The following is a 15,725-nucleotide window of genomic DNA, read 5'->3' as shown; positions in this document are numbered from 1 at the left end:
GACATGGAGCCATTGATCGCTAGCTTTTTATCTACCTTATAGTCCATTCATCCAGCCCATACTTCTTTAACTTGCTGGCAAAAGTACTGTGGGAGACTGTATCAAAAGCTTTGCTAAAGTCAAGGAATAACATGTCTACTGCTTTCCCCTTATCCACAGAGCCAGTTATCTCATCCTAGAAGGCAGTTAGCTTAGTCAGGCATGACTTGCCCTTGGTGAATCCATGCTAACTGTTCCTGATCACTTTCCTCTCCTCTAAGTGCTTCAGAATTTATTCCTTGGTGAGAGATGAGTAGGGGTGGAGCGAGGAGGCAGGAGGTGAGTGGGGGTGGGGTGACGAGGTGAGCGGGAGTGGGGTGAGGAGTCAAGCGGGGGTGGGGTGAAGAGGCGAGCAGCTGGCAGACAGGGGGGAGGAGCTGGGGGGGAGGAGGCGAGCGGCAAGGTGAGTGGCAGAGGGGACCCTGGCAGAGGACTGAGGAGGTGAGCGGAGCACCACCAGTGACCAGGCATTCTCACGGTGGGCAGGGGGGTGTCTGCAGCAGGGGAGTGAGGAGGTGAGCGGCAGGCGGGGGTGTGAGAAGGGACACAGGAGGTGAGCAGCGGGTGGGGGCTGAGGAGGTAAGTGGCAGGTGCATGGACAGTGGGTGGAGCCCCCCTTTGGGGAGGCTAACCCCTGACTGTCCCTAGCAGCTGGGGCTCCGAGACCCCCTGCATCTGAAGCCACAGGCCCCCCGCACCTGAAGGAGCCCTGTGTGTCCCCCGGCCATGGCCGGAGGAGCCCCAGGTTGGACGAAGCCCTGAGACCTGCTCCCCACACACCTGCTTGGACGAGCTCTGGGCTGGCCGAAGCCCAGGGCTCCCCATTCCCCTCGTTCAGAAGAGCTCTGGGCTGGCTGAAACCCTGAGCCCCGCCAACCTGCCTGGAAGGGCCCCAGGCCACCCACAGCCATGCCTCCTTTCCCCTCCACTCCCCAGACCCAAGCCACCCAGATATGTTTTTCATTGTTATTTGCACTTTTATTTTGTAAAAGCATTTTTAAATTTACTTCAGAGTTGTTATACAGACAACCACTTTTACCAAAAAAGTAAAAGAAAAAATAATAAAAAGATAAGACCGTGCAAAGCACCTTATTTGTGTTTCTATTCTGTTAGGTCCAGTAAAGAATAGAGATAACTGTGAATGATTTTGATTATTGAGTCTGCGAAAAAACAACAACCACCCCAAAGCTTACATAAATAAGTTACAATGATTTGGATGTATCTATGTGTATATTACTTTACTAACTATAGGAAAAATAAATGATTTTAGGAAAAAGTATAAGTGCAGCCACCAGCAAGAATTGATGGCCGCACTCTGAGACCACCAAAAAATTGTTACAAGAACCCCTGGAATAGTGTATATATATTAGAGATAATCTGTATAGTCTATATGGAATATTTTCACATGCCTACTTTCCTTAGAATGTTAGAATTAACCTTTCAAAGCCCCAAACTACTTTTTTAAAAATAAAGACATTGATTTCCAGGCCTTTATCTATCATGATTTAGGAAAATGATCAAAACATGCTGACCTTCTGTTCATAGGATCAGATTCTTCAAAGGAAATACAGATAAAAACACTATTTTCTGAGGATTTAGAACCTAGGGCTGCAAAGGTGAGACATAACAACAACATTCAGAAAACATTATCTAATGGGAGCAAACATGCAAGGGAAGCCAGGATCTAAGAAAAGCCGTGATAACAATATTGAACCCACGGCCATATTTAATTTCTTCTGTTTCTACTTGGTGAGCTCCATTTATTCCTTAGTGTGTTAGGCAAAACAAAAAGTATATGTGAAAATCAAACGTGGAATCTCAGAAAAGAGAAGAAAAATAAAGTGACTGTTCACATTGTTAAACTAGTTCGTAGCTAAGTGAGTGGCTGTTGTTGAGGCAATGGAAGTCACATTGTGAAATCCCAGTACAATCTAATGATGATATTAAAATCTCCCTTTATAGAAAGTGCCAAGTTTGTGTAAGAAACATAAAACTAAAAAAATCATGTTACTTTTTACTTTGCGTTGTTATGATCCATAATATTTAGTCTCAGTCTGTTATCCACCAATAACATTGCTATTTTGATACTAATTACCAGTATTCTTACTGGTGCTTCTGTTGAGTGGCATGTTCTACTCACTGCTGCTATATGGTGGATAAACACAGTGGTGAATCTACTGGCTCTATCATGCTTCTTACTGACCCGTTTATGTCCTGCCTCACCAAACCTCACTACACACTGACATGTAACAACTTTGGAATCCATCTGGCTGAAAAGTGCCATATAAATATAAGGTCATTAGCATTTATGAGTATCTGATCCATAAAAATACATTCATTTCTCCCACAACTTCTGATACAGAGCATCAGTTTTGCCACACCTTGTTATTTTGTTTGATGTGAAGTTTGGTGCCAAATGGTCTTCATGTCTCTGCTAGCCAGAGGACAGTTTAGATGCTAAACACCCCATCCAAAACTTTTCTTAAGGAGTAATTAACTGTGTAGGTGGCAAAGTGTCCTAAGGCCCCAGTTTGCATTTTGTGCAAATGAGCACTCCTTTGTTGTTCAGATAGCATTGAAAATAAAATCTTCAGAGCCCAGCAGAATAGTGGCAAATGTTGATGAGGAGTTCTGAAATAGCAGGAGAGTGAGTTTTATTACATGCTATTTAACTGTTACGGGAACTACAGGGCTGGCACATATTAAATGATAACAGTAGGCTTTTGTTCAGCTTTTATAAGAAGAAAGTTACATGTTAGCTAATAAACCCTAGCTATATGAAACAGCTTTAACAGTAGTAATGGAACCTGTGTTGTTATAAACATATTTAGGTAATACATTGTAACAGGTGTGAACATACCTGCTATCAAGCAGCTGCATCCCTGGTTAACGAGTGAAATCCTAGTCCCACTAAAATCAATGTAAACTTTGCCATTGTCTTCAATGTGATTAACTGGCTCAGATTTTCAGAAGATATACTATGTTTCTTTCTGTGCTGTATGCATTCCAAAATTTGTGCCTGCACTTTTGCACCTGCACTTAATTGTAGTCTTACATCCTACCACTTACACAGTTAAGCATCTGCAATTAGGAACTTCAGGCTGGATTTTTACTTTAGGCACAGCCTTGAGCAAGGGGTAGTGCATAAGCTGTTGCACCCCTAGACTATTTCTGGGAAGCTTTGTGATTCAGTGTGTGATGTCTGGCCATGCCTTCATTCGCCTCTCCCTGAAATGAGGAGTGAGAGGTGAGGAACTGTGACTCAGAGGTGAGTCTCTGAGGCTATGTCTACACTGGACTTGTTACAATCAAGAGGCTTGGGGAGCAGAGCTATTATGACCATTTCTAGTATAGGTACACTCCAGCTGTCCCTCAAACTTGTAACACTGTATTGAAGGAACACTCTCGGATTTACTAGACTTGGGCAAATTTTGCCCGTTGATTGGCTTACTCTCAGGTAGCGCCGTAATTTTAGCCAGTTAGGCATCAAGTACTGTGTTTGCCTCTCTTTGAGGCAAAAGATGTTTTCTCCCTGAGCACAGATTTGAGTGTGTTTTTCTTCTATCATGGAAAAAAGTTTTGGAAATAAATCCTTTCATCTAGAATTGTATGCTGCAGCAAAAGAGGGAATTTTGAGTTTGAAAATTAAGGGAAGTTATTTATATTTTAACTAGAATCTCTGCAAAAGGAGAAAGGTAGGAAATAAAAGGTTACTCTTCCTGATAATTTTTGCCTGTCAAAAGAGCTTGCTTTTCATTCATTTGACTAAAATTAGTGAGAGGGGAAATTAAATTCCTAAATGCAATTTGACAAAAGGGTTTAGCTTTGGGGGGAAAATTGTTTGTTTTTGGAGGTTAAAATCCTAGTGCAACTCATATTAATTTGCGCATAGACACATAAATAATATGCCTTTATTGACATTTAGCCAGAGTCCTTTTCTTTCAAATGCAGCACACTTTTGTATGGAAGATCACACACTAATTGCTAACACTTTGGTATATTGTACATTCATGAATTTGGAAGGAAAGACAGAGACTATGAGTGAGTGGTTCCTCTAATGATCCAACATGCTTTGTTTTCTGTTCCCCAGATACACCCAACTTCCAGCTAAGGAATGCTGGGTGTGGTAGTCTATTGGGCAATTTCCTGTAGTAAGAAGTACTGTCAGCAAAAAATACCTCCAGAGGTATTGTGTGTATATTAACTAATATGTGACAGCAAGAGTCTTGCTTGAGTAAAGACATAAGGGTTTGGCTGTGTGCTCTGCAAATCTCCTATTTATTATGACTGAAAAGGAGTATAGGGGAGCTATATGAGACATGATAATTTATTTTAGTTTTTGCTAATGTAAATGTAAAATGCCGTTTCTCTCTCAAGCTGGTTGTTTAATTCAGGCAAATGTTCAGAAAAGGAAGAATACCTTGTAACCTTGGAAGCTGAGATACTGATATTATAACAACTTGTCACTGTCCTGGGCACAAACTAAATATATCCACATCAATGTGACTCGTTTTTTCCCCCTCCTAAAGATAATAGAGATGCAGACTTAGGCTCCAGTAATCAGCTGCAGCTGAGGAGTGGATGGGCAAAGGTAGCTTTAAGTCACTTTTGCGTCTTCCATTCCTGAAGCTGTTCTCATTGATGGGCTAAATTAGGGCATCCTCAAAGAGGCTGTTTCAGCAGCTAGGGATCACCAGGGAGTAGGGATGCTCCAGCCATGTTCCCTTTGCTTTGGTCATGTTGTGTGCAAAGGCCAAGCTGTGTGGCTTGGAGCCACCATGGTGCAACTACACTACTCATAGGGCCCCGCCCCCTCCTCCACAGCAGGAGATCCTCAATTGGTTAGATCTGGTGGGTTTAGGGCAGATTTACACTGGTGGACTGGCTCAAAGCTGCTATGGTGCAGGCCAACATCTGCCCCTGAATTTTGGTATAATAGCCGCAGTCATTTGGCTCCATCTGTTACTCCTTCCTGGAGCTTTGAAAGTTACTGTGGTAGATGTGAATGTGTATGCTGAAAAACTGAACATAACTCCTCATTCTAGACCTGCGTGAAAACTAAAACACCAGCTTCATCTGAATGAGGCCAGTTTAGCCTGGGAACATATACTTTGCTTGACCAGCCTAAATCCCTGCCAGCAAATAGCATTTAAGAAGCAGACCTGGTGGTTCCAAATCTCTTTTGTTGCATCTCTAACTCATGCGAAAACGTTTGCATTATTTTTGCCTAGCTTGCACCACTATGTCATAGACAAACAGCTGCAGGAATATTTCTTTGTGCTTTGCTCTTCCATCCTGGCAGCTCAACAAAGGGCTCAACCCTGACTTTTAATATTCACCACATCTGCAGGTTAAAATTCTCCTGTAAGATTTTTTTCATTACAACAGTAAAACAAATGGTGGCATGTGGCGCTGGTGACTCATAGCCAATAAACCTGCACCTCAGGAACTGTATTCAAGGTTGATTGGAGGTTCTTTAAGTGCATTCCATTTGATAAGCACAGATAGTTTCTGATGGGAATGACTGTAGGCTACATCACCAAAAATTCCACTAAATCAATATTGCATAGTTTGCAGTGGAGTTTGTAAGCGGAGTTTGAATGTTTCCTATCACATGCCAAAGAGCGAGAACCTGACAGATTAGTGGGCAGAAAGCATTTCAAGAATTGAGGAATATCTCACTAGGGGCATAGTTGGCGAGCTTTTTTTTTAAACAGGGAAGGGAAAAACATAGAGTTTTGTGAGTCTACTTCCAAGTCTCCTTTGTCTTCACCTTGGGTCTATTCCTTCCTTTGTGCAAAGCAAGGCAGGAAGGTCTGTGGGGTCAGATGGGATGGGATCCCTCCCTGCGGTCTGTGAAGTGGCAGCCGGCCCACCTGGGCGGGGGGCAAGTGGGGCAATTTGCCCCAGGACCCGGGCCCTGCAGGGGCCCCCACAAAAGTTTTTTGGGGTCCCTGGAGCGGGGTCCTTCACTTGCTCTGGAGGCCCTGGAAAACTCTTGGAGGGCCTGGGTCTCCAGAGCTTCTTCCGCTCCAGGTCTTCAGAGGCAATTCGGCGGCGGGAGGTCCTTCCGCCCCGGGACCCGCGGCCGAAGTGCCTCTGGGCAGCCCTGAGTGGCAGTCTGTGCAGCTACCACTGCAGCCTCTGGACTTCAATAGAGTCTGAAAATGCTGCCTCATGCCTCAACAGAGAGGTATTTATCTGGTGGATTCACATAGCTTCAGATACACTGGTTCCGAGAACCTTTGTAACTGGCCCCAGAACCCTCTCCACAGCAGGGTGGGTGGAACCACAATGAAACAGAGCTGTATGGTACACAGAGCAAGGAGCCTTTTCCTTCACCCACTCTGAATGGATATGCAACGATTTCACTGCTTCCCAGGCCTTGTGCTAAAATCTTTTTGGAAGAACGGTTTCCAAGGAGCTAGTTACACCTCAGCACCAACACATAGGTATTTCCAGTTCTCAGTTGTAATTTCAGGGCTGACACTTGCTATGTGATTGCAAAGCACCTGGGACAATGGGGCTCCTCTCCGAACTGGAGCCTATAGGTGCTAGCCCAATACAAATTATAGTGAAGCAAACCCATTCTTTTATTGTAGGTGTGAGGTGGTTTGGTAATAGGTTCATGTTTGTTTTGTCTTTTCCTTCTTCCATGGAGTCATTAGTGAGCCATGTTGCCTTTCTTTTGTATATTTTTTATTACATTGCATTAGACACGCATATGTCTTTGCACATAAGACACCTTATAAATATGTAACATACGGGCTGAATATTTCATGTCCCTATTGTATTGGCTAGTTCAGCTGATATAGAGGAGAAGACCTTACTACTACTAACAGTGAATGGAGTGATGCCAATAGTAGAGGTCTGTACTTTGGTGGTGAGTTTTTCCCCTGTTGGAAATCTGAGACAGTGGTTGTCAGAAAGTGAGACACAATGTCTTGACCACAATTCAGCACAGCAGTTAAGCATATGCTTAACATTAAGCACTTGAGTAATCCCACTGGTGGCTTTGTTGGACTGAGGTGCTAATGAAAGCATTTAGACACCTGGGCCCTTCATTATGGCTGGGGACTTTTCCCTTTTATTGGGTCAGCTGTAGGATCAACCCAAAGAGGATTCAAGGGACATCAAGAAGAGCCCTGCATAGAAAAATGAAGGAAGCCCCAAAAGAAATTTTTACAATCAGACTATTTCAATCTTATTATTGCAGAAAAATCCTAGTTAGCTTCCCAAATGTTTATTTCTGTGCTTGTATATTCTGCCTCACCCTCCCTTCTGTTCTGATTGCAAGTAGTGCATATAATATTAATTATAATTGCATAATATTAGCATTATTTTAATAGCACTTGTTTGATAATGGACACCAGAATGGTAGCTCAGGTTGGGGATGGTCTTTGCTGTCTCTTGATGCCTGTGGGTTGAACGGGAAAGTGAATTACCTACATTCTATTGTATTCAGGTTCTTACACTGCTCTCACCATCACAGTACCTGAGCACCTTCCCATAGTGTATTAAGTGAACGACTGACATCTCTCACGTGTAGTTTATTCTCTCTGTCACCCTCTTTCCAGGGGAGAATTGTGTATGCAGTGTGGTGTTTTGTTTTCATTGGGGTTTAATTTTGGTTGTTTTTTGGACTTGCTGCTGTGTTTATATTAGAGAAGGCAAGGGTGAAGAAGTGCACTTTGCATTTGAAGCAGAAGGTGGTGGGGTTTGTGATGGTCCTGTTGAAGTTCCTGTGGGAGTTCAGTCTTGGGATGGCCCCTGACATTACTTACATCATTTCTATTTGCTGTCCAGACTGAGTTTTACCTGGGACTGTCACAGGGAAATTGTTTTTGTTTTAAAATGCTAGTGTTAGTGTCATTTTAGTTTGATTGGGTAAGGAGGTGAAGATGTTAAATGGGATTTTTCTGATTCTCTTCCCTACCCTAACTTGACTCTGGTTATGGGTTAGTCAGAAATCACACTTCAAATGGCCATTGTGAAAATACTGTGCCCTCTTCTCAAAGAAAGAACCATGCTGATTTTAAGCACAGATAATGAATCTATTATATTCCTCAAATATAATTGTGTGACGTTGGGAATAATATCTGAGAGAAAGCAGGTTGGAACTGAATTCAGCCACAGAATGCTCCTAACCGACATGTCTATGTGCGAGTCACAGAAAGTGCATTATTATCATCATTTATATAAAAATAAAGTACCAAGATCCTGATCCACAGCCCATGGAATTCAGTGAGAATCCTTCCACTGACTTCAGTAGGCTTTGGACTAGCACAAAGAACTCAATGAATTCAGAACCCAGGTTCTGAAAAGACTGTGTGGGCGAGATGCAGAAAAACTGCAATCAGCCAAGACAGAAAGAGAAAAGAAGTGCAGGTGCTTTCTATAACTTTCTGTTCTATGGCGAAAATTGTACCATGACAAGTTCATTTCAAAAGTATGGTAAAAATGTGATTTCAGTGTTAAAAGCCTTTACATGGATGCAATGCTTGCTCTGAACAATTCAGAATCATTATCAGGTGCAGGTGACTGATCTGTTTTTAATTTGCTTGTGATTATCAGGCAGCGGGAATACTATATGTAAAATACAAAGCCTTTGTGGAAATTACAATGATAGAAATGTGCAGAAATATGAATTAAATCTGTGCACCAGTTAATAGCAGATATTTGAAGGAAATGGATTTTGGACTTCCTTCGTCAATATTTCTTCCTTCAGTATGGCAATAAAAAGGGTGAACACTAATGATCTGAACCAATATTATTCATAATTACATTTACATAGATCTAGATTCACCTCACAATTAAACAGTATAAATCTGGAGTAACTCCACTAAAGTTAAAGAAGATATTTCAGATTTACAATGTAACAGCAAGCAGAGTGTGATCTGTAGTGATTTTCATTCATAGATCTGAGAGAGCTTTACAAATGGCAGAAAGTATCATTAGCCCCATTGCATAGATGGAGAAACCGAGCCACACAGCAGGGGAGTCAGTTTCTCAAAGTCATGCTATAGATCATTGATGGAGCTGGGAAATAAATTCAAGGGTTTGTCTAGATGGTGAGCTAGTGTGTGGCAAACAAAGATGTGAATCTACAGCGCACTAGCTTGCTGCGTACTAACAGGCAGAGTGAATCCTTGCTATTTCGAGAAGCCCCAAGTCTTCTGATTCCTGGCCCTGACCCATTTACAGACCATGCTCCACTGCCTCTCACCACAACTCAGTACAGCACTTAAGCATATGCTTAACATTAAGCACATGAGTAATCCCACTGGTGGCTTTTTTGGAATGAGGTGCTAATTGAAAGCATTTGGATACAATGGGGCCTCTGTTATGGCTGGGGACTTTTCCTTTTTATTGGACAGCTGTGGGACCAACCCAAAGAGGATTCAAGGGACATGAAGGAGAGCCTTGCATAGAAAAGTGAAGGATGCCCCAGGAGTAATTTTTATGATGGAACTGTTTCAATCTCATTATTGCAGTGTGTATGTGTGTGTGTGTGTATAAATTCTGCCTGAAGTTGTTTCTGCAATTCTTAAACTCTTTCCACCAGTTTGCTAAGTGTTTCAGATGAGAAGGCTGGGGCTTGAACTACTTTTGCAAAAGCAATCAGTGATTGCAAAACACATCGCACTATTGACTGAAAGTTGTTACCATCTGGTGGCTCTTTGAATCTGGTCTGTTACTAATGACTTGGTAATCTCTGTTAAGTTTCTAGGGGACAGTTGACCACATCACAAAAAACACCATCTCACTTGGCATTCTTATTTGCGGTCCCATCAGAGAGTGAATGGGTCATGGAATCTCTTGCCACCAAAGCGTGGTCCATAAAGATGAGTGTTGAAGCACAGTCTTTGGGCAGCGTAAAGAAGGTTGCATTGCTACTGCCAGCACTGTATTTTATTTTGTGGATGGACAGAAGATGTTAGTCTTTCAGGAATCTTCTACAATCATTTAACTAATTAAAGGGAAAAAGACCTCACTGAATGTGAGTATTTTGCTATTTTTGGTGAAATACAGCTGAATGGAAACTCAATGCCTACCTTCTTTGCATATTCCTAACCTTCCTGCAAGTCAATAGGGTTGTGCTCCAAAAAGCCTTGTCTTTTAAATACATGCAAAGGGAATGCAATGTAGAAAAATGCATGACATATTGAGACTTTATATCAGATAGAAGCTTCAAAGCAGGAAAAGCACATAATAGTTGCTCTGTTAACAATTACTGGTTTGCTGGTATGGTATTTATGAAGTATTCAAAACCATCTGTGGTCAGGTGTTGAACTCTGAGACATTATGATGCACAGAAACTTGTATTAAGAGAAATTTCCTGGCAGAGCATTGCTGGTGAGATGTGATTCTTGATTTCAGTGTCACTAGCTCTACGTAACACTAAGGGTAGGAGCTTTTTCAAACAACTTGGGAGAATGAGCCTTGGAATCAAGGTAAAATAAAGATGTGAGTTCTCCAGAAGAGTGACATGGACTTCCATGGAATGCTAGAAAATAGTAACATGAGCCTGCCTGATATAAACCAGCAAAGATGTGCAGGATGTTCCACAGCCAAAGAATTCAGCAGTGCTAGAAGACCTTTGGGGGGCAACCCTGCACTGACTCATGCCCCAGGAAACTCCCTATGGAAAAGGCACAGGACAGGAGGAGGGGGAAGACAAACCCTTCAATTTCATGAAACTTTCCTCAGATTGTTCCAAGAGGAGGTGGAATGGGAAGAGCATTTAGTCCTCAGAACCTTGGAAGATCTGCCTGAAGCACAGTGCTATCTATGCTGACAATGGAGCTATTCTGCTATGGAATCCCCTCTCACTGCCATCCCTGGTGTTCCCCCACAATCAGCTTTGAGAGAACTTTCCAGAAAAGTTGATGCATCTCAGACACCATTAACATTTCAGTAGAGTCTCCCTGGGTTTTATATATGGAGATATACCTATCTCATAGAGCTGGAAGGGACCCTGAAAGGTCATTGAGAGTCCAGCCCCCTGCCTCCACTAGCAGGCCCACCTATTGATTTTGCCCCAGCTCCCTAAGTGGCCCCCTCAAGGATTGGACTTGGAACCCTGGGTTTAACAGGCTAGTGCTCAAACCACTGAGCTTTCCCTCCCCCATTCCGCTTCCTGCAAGTGGATTTTGGGCCATGGGAGGTCTCTCCTCATGGTCCAGGGCAAAGAGAATCCTTTCACATGCAAAAGGATACATGCACAGGGAATTATCTGGTCCTACATCATAATAAATTGATTATCCACAGAGGTACAATTAACAAGACTTTTTAGTGGTAGCATGCAAGTGAAGTTCATTTGACAGTATGGTGCTACTACAATTTGCAACCATAGAACTTGATTCACCTTCCTTTACTGTTGTTTCACACTGAACTAGAAGTCTGGTTTGAAGTGGGAATGCTAACTGTAATGGCAGATCACCTACATTTTACAAATGGAATGTTTGTTTGAGGCCTGGATTGGTTAACATGTGACTTGGTCTTTCAGTGGTGGGTATTTATTTATAAGTGGTTCATCCTGCCTTTTTCTTATCTTGTCCTGTGTCTGTGTTGATTTGGGGGATTTCTTTATTTATGTTTTTTTTGGGGGGGATGGGGCATTAATTTGTTTAAGTTGCTGTGATTATTTTGGCTTCAGGATTGAGTTGTAAAGTGACCATGATAGCTAATCATGTTGGGAATTGCTCAGACTAATTCAGTATCAATGTACATTTCTGTATTTCCTTTATTTAAAATTAAAATAAATTATTAAATCACAAAATGATAAATTATTTTAAAAAGATGATGTTTTTGTTACTTACCGGATCCAACCCTATTGCTGCATTGTGGAGCAGCTACAGGATTAACAGAGGGATGGATTTCATCTTTGTTGTTAATCTCTACATTTTATTAACACAACTGCTTGTTACCCTGTTCTCTTTAAAGAGCACCCACTTAGACCCTGGCACAGTACAAATGCTTACAAGCTGGTCATAGATGTGTGTATGAAACAGCAGCATTGAATTACCTGTCATCCTGTACGGCAGGGATGAAAGGGGAAGTTATTTACATAAATTATTGGAGAGCAGTAAATATTATTTCATGATATCACATCAAGATTAAGTTAATCAAACTTGATATCAAGAGGCAGAAGGATTTGCTCTTAGTCAAAGACACAATTAAAGAAGGTGCTTGAGGGTAAGGGAGAGAGCCTATCTAGGAAGATTTTTATCACAGAATGTGCAATGCCTTGGGAGGCTCATAACTAAGGTTTTAAAGCCTTTATGATTTTACAGTTTTTACATAAAATGCTATTTTTACCAGATTTGGATGTTTCTGCACATTTGTTCTATTCCTCCATAGTTCCACAGAGCAGTGGTTTTTACTCACTTCACCAGCAACTCTAGCCTCCATGTCAGTTTGCCTGTGAGTGTTAGGTGTATTTGGTGAGAGCTCCTGTCTTCCAATCAAAGTTTATAATTAGATTTGAATATGTTTTCTTTACATTTTTAATTCTGCTAGAATTTTTGCTAAAGTTCATCAGTGCTGGAATCTGCTTTTAATTAACGTAAAATCGCTAACACAAATGATGTTGCTTATTACTTAAAAATTGATTTGTGTTTGTGGTTGCCACAATAAGCCCAATTCCTTAAGGCTCTGAGTGTTTCCATAGAAGTATCAAGCGCTTGCAACTCTCACTGAAAACAAAAGACTCTTCAAGAGGAGCTGCAGGCATACATCAACCAGCAGAACTGGGTCCATTGTTTGTGTTTCCTCTAAAGTTAGTTGGAAAGTGTTTTTTTTTTTCCAACAGAATTTTTCAACCTTTCGTTGAAAAATGACAACAGAATAATTTTCACCTGGAAATTTCCAAAAATGATGAAATGTTAGCCACAAACAGGAGGGAAAAAAGGGATATTGGCCATTTTTTTCAGCTTTCCAACAGAAAATTTAAAATTTCTGAGGAAAGTAGACACTTTCTGTGAAATTTCTGATTTAGTCAAGCCCCTCCCCCCCATAGTTTCACCTTAAAATTTTCAGCCATCCCTAATGTCCTCCAATACACTGACCCTTGCTCTGTGAGGGGCTGAGCACCCTCAAGTCCCAGAAATGTCAGGAGAAGCTGAAGGCACTGCATAATTCCCAGGAGAGGCTCAACGTGTTGCAAGATTAGGTTCATTGTTTGAATGGCCCCAATTCATCCTCACCACCAAGTCCTTCTGACTGTTTAATACAGCCTTTGAATAGGAAAGGATCTACCCACCTCTCCACATTTCCTAGGTTTATCAAAGAGGGTCTGCTTCTCTATGGCCTCCTCCTGGCGTAGTTATCTACACCTGTGCAAAGCGGGTGTAAAATGCTATCAGAATAAAATGAGAGTGTTGAGTACCCCCTCTGCACAGGGGTAAATGACTCTAAAGGCACGCCGTTGAGTGAGAAAGGTCTATTATTGGACCAGCTTGGACTGGTGAGGGAGACAACAGAAGCTCGTCCAATAAAATATATTACTTTACTACCTTGTGTCTCTAATACCTTGTGACTGACACGGCTGCAACTACACTGCATATATCAAAGCACAAGGCAGTGGAGAATCCACATTCTTCTCCTTACTGAGTATGTGAACATGAATGAATGTGGCGGGTATAAGCTGGGGTGAGATTCCCCGCTTACAATCATTCAAAACACATAGGATGTCATTTTTAACGCAGTCTCAGTCTGACCCCTGCATTTGAGCTCACAGCAAGGTTAGAAGGATGACTATTCAATCTCTATTGGCAATACTTGCTGGTGCAGTTTTGGAAGTGGTTTTGAAAATCTGACCCAGAATGTACTAGTGTAATAGTGCGGCATCAAGTCAAACCATAAACCATCAAGCGTCTCTGTTTAAATCTATGAAGATTCAAATTCTGTGTTCAGTCACACCCGTGCAGCCTCATAGACTTCACTGCACTTTGTGTCATTGTATCTGATGTCACTGGGACTGCAGGGGGGTACCTGAGAACAGAATTTGGGCTCATAATGTTAATAACAACTCATTTTTTAAAAGAAATACTGTAGCCTATTGATTAGCTGAGTAGAGTTTTTAGTTAAGACAAGTATATAACGCTGCTCCTCTTGCCTTTTACAAACACTGTTGGTCGTATGCAAGCAAGTTGTCAATATATCTATTCCTTGTTTCAACATTTAAGTAATACAAGACTTTGCTGCCCCTTGATAAGTAATCTATGCCCTCTCATGGCAGCAGTCTATTGACCATTTTTGTCAAACCCCACAGTATTACATTTGCATAAGCAAGTTTGAAATACCCTGCTATTACAGGAAGGCCTCTAGTACTACTCGTTCCATCTAGGAGCTCTCTTTCTAATGAGTTCTACTGGTGATGCACCTGATATGTGAGGCCAATATTTTTTTAGTAACCAGATCACCTTTCAAAGAAATTATATTAAAATATAATACTTTACCATGCCTGATTGCCATTGTTATTGCTCATTATTTGTTTTATTGTAGTACCCAAGTGTCCACTCAGGACAGGGCCCCTTTGTATTGGGTGCTGAGCCATAGAAACCTACATAACACATGCCTATGTGGCAACATAACAACTATCGGTTCAATAAGGAGATACTGAGGGTGAAATCTTGGCTCCATTGAAGTCAATGACAAAAAGCCCATTATCATCGCTGGTTATGTCTACACTGCAGTTAAACATCCTTGGCTGGCGTGTGTCAGCTGATTCTGGCTTGGGCTATAAGGCTGTTTAATTGCAGTGTAGACATTTGGGCTAGGTGGAAGCCAGGCTCTGGAACCCTCCCAGTCTCAGGATCCCAGAGCTTGGACTCCAGTCTGAGCCTGAACGTCTCCATTGCAGTGAAGCAGCCCTATACAGTGGAGTTGCATCATAGGTGCATTTCATTTATGCAATTTTAACTATACACGCTCAGCAAAACAAAAAAAGAAAAAAATAACAATTTAAATACTGTAGCTGTAGTGCAGGCTATTTCACCCGCCATTCCACTCAATAAGCGTTTGACTATAGGCAATTTTCGCTTTATGCACTGACTTCAGAACCTAACCCCCACGTAAGATGCGACTCCCCTGTAGTGTGAGGCCTGCAAGCCTGAGTCAGCTGACACGGGCCATCACAGGTGTATAAGTGCAGTATACATATACTCACTGGGGCCAGGATTTTACACTGGGGCTTTAAGAGCACTAGTTTCAAAGCCCTTCACTGTTCACAACATGCAGGTGCAGAACTACAGCATATGCACCTCATCTTGTTTTTAACTCTATATCAAGAGATTAAAGTAATGGGAATTGGGGAGCACAGCTCCCTTTCCTCTGCTAAGCCTGAGGAAGAATTCATCTTACTTTCCCCGCCTCGAGTTCTTCTTTCTTACTAGCTGAAGTGAGGATGTAAAGGGCAGAAAAATATGGAGTGAAAGCAGCAGGAGGAGTTGAGCTTGGTTGGGAGGTTTTTGAGACTACCAGTCTTCCTGCCAGTCAGTGGAGCAGTAACAGCAGATTTCCAGTCAGGAGTATTCTATCCTCATCTCTTTCCCCTGGCAGTTGCTTTTGTATTGTACAGATGGACCTTGAGGCTGTGGCAGCTTTGGGATTTGCCTGATTTGTTTCCAACCATTTGTAGCTGCCCTGGAGCAATCCCCATAAACTGGGATTTGCACCAGTCC

This window comes from Chelonoidis abingdonii, chromosome 3 (assembly GCF_003597395.2).
Source record: "Chelonoidis abingdonii isolate Lonesome George chromosome 3, CheloAbing_2.0, whole genome shotgun sequence".
Taxonomy (NCBI): Eukaryota; Metazoa; Chordata; order Testudines; family Testudinidae; genus Chelonoidis; species Chelonoidis abingdonii.
Note: the sequence above shows the minus strand (reverse complement) of the source record.